Raw genomic sequence first — 1,827 nt, 5'->3', positions numbered from 1 at the left:
CTCCTGGGTCTACTCTGTGGCTATGACCATCCAGCACATCGTGGCCGAGAAGGAGCACAGGCTGAAGGAGGTGCGGGACTCGGAGTGGGGCGATGGAGGAGGGGGAAGGGGGAGGGGAGGAGGGGGACTCGGAGTGGGGGATGGAGGAGGGGGAAGGGGGAGGGGAGGAGGCGCAGGAGGGGGCGATGGAGACAGGTGAGAGGTGGAGAGCAGTGCCCTGCCGCCCCACAGGTGATGAAGACCATGGGCCTGAACAACGCGGTGCACTGGGTGGCCTGGTTCATCACGGGCTGCGTGCAGCTCTCCATCTCGGTGACGGCGCTGACCGCCATACTCAAGTACGGCCAGGTCCTCGCGCACAGCCACGTGCTCATCATCTGGCTCTTCCTGGCCGTCTACGCCGTGGCCACCGTCATGTTCTGGTGAGTGCTGTGGCAGCGGCGGGCTGGAGGGCGGGCTTGCCTCGAGTAAGGACCCAGGACTCGGCTGTGGTTGACGGCCCGTGGCCCTGCCTGCCCCCAGCTTCTTGGTGTCCGTGCTGTACTCCAAGGCCAAGCTGGCCTCGGCCTGCGGCGGCATCATCTACTTCCTGAGCTACGTGCCCTACATGTACGTGGCTATCCGTGAGGAGGTGGCCCACGACAAGATCACTGCCTTCGAGAAGTGCATCGCGGTGAGGGCCGTGGGGGTGGCCCGGGCCTGGGGGTGTCCGGCCTCCTTTCCTGCACTGACGCTGCTGTCTCCTCAGTCCCTGATGTCCACGACGGCCTTTGGCCTGGGCTCCAAGTACTTCGCTCTGTACGAGGTGGCGGGCGTGGGCATTCAGTGGCACACGTTCAGCCAGTCTCCCGTGGAAGGCGATGACTTCAACCTGCTCTTGGCTGTCACCATGCTGATGGTAGATGCGGTCGTCTATGGGGTGCTCACGTGGTACATTGAGGCTGTGCACCCAGGTACCGAGCCCTTGGGAGGGGAGGGGAACGGGAGAAGGGGGCTGTCCCCAGGGGGACCCGTGGCCTGGCAGGGGGGGGTCGGTGACCCCAGGCCCTGGGTCAGCCTCCCCCCTCCCCACAGGCATGTACGGGCTGCCCCGGCCCTGGTACTTCCCACTGCAGAAGTCCTACTGGCTGGGCAGCGGGCGGCCGGAGGCATGGGAGTGGAACTGGCCGTGGGCTCGCGCCCCCCGCCTCAGCGTCATGGAGGAGGACCAAGCCTGTGCCATGGAGAGCCGGCGCTTGGGTGAGTGGACACCAGGGTGGGGACTGGGGCAGTTGCTGACTTTGAGGGGCTGAGGACATCCTTGGTGCTGACTCCGGCCCTGGTGCAGAGGAGACACGGGGCATGGAGGAGGAACCCACCCACCTGCCGCTGGTGGTCTGCGTGGACAAGCTCACCAAAGTCTATAAGAACGACAAGAAGCTGGCTTTGAACAAGCTGAGCCTCAACCTCTATGAGAACCAGGTCGTGTCTTTCCTGGGCCACAACGGGGCTGGCAAGACCACCACCATGTGTGTGTCGGGGGGGTGGGTGGCAGGGAGGGCTCCCTTCAGGAGGTGGGGCCGTGACCTCACCTGTCCACCCAGGTCTATCCTCACCGGCCTCTTCCCACCTACGTCGGGCTCGGCCACCATCTACGGGCACGACATCCGCACGGAGATGGACGAGATCCGCAAGAACCTGGGCATGTGTCCCCAGCACAACGTGCTGTTCGACCGGCTCACGGTGGAGGAGCACCTCTGGTTCTACTCGAGGCTCAAGAGCATGGCCCAGGAGGAGATCCGCAAGGAGATGGACAAGTGGGTGGGGCTTGGGCGGGACGCGAGGCTG

Source organism: Oryx dammah, unplaced genomic scaffold (genome assembly GCF_014754425.2).
Source record: "Oryx dammah isolate SB20612 unplaced genomic scaffold, SCBI_Odam_1.1 HiC_scaffold_25, whole genome shotgun sequence".
In the NCBI taxonomy this organism is placed as follows: domain Eukaryota; kingdom Metazoa; phylum Chordata; class Mammalia; order Artiodactyla; family Bovidae; genus Oryx; species Oryx dammah.
This window is presented reverse-complemented; position numbering follows the sequence as displayed.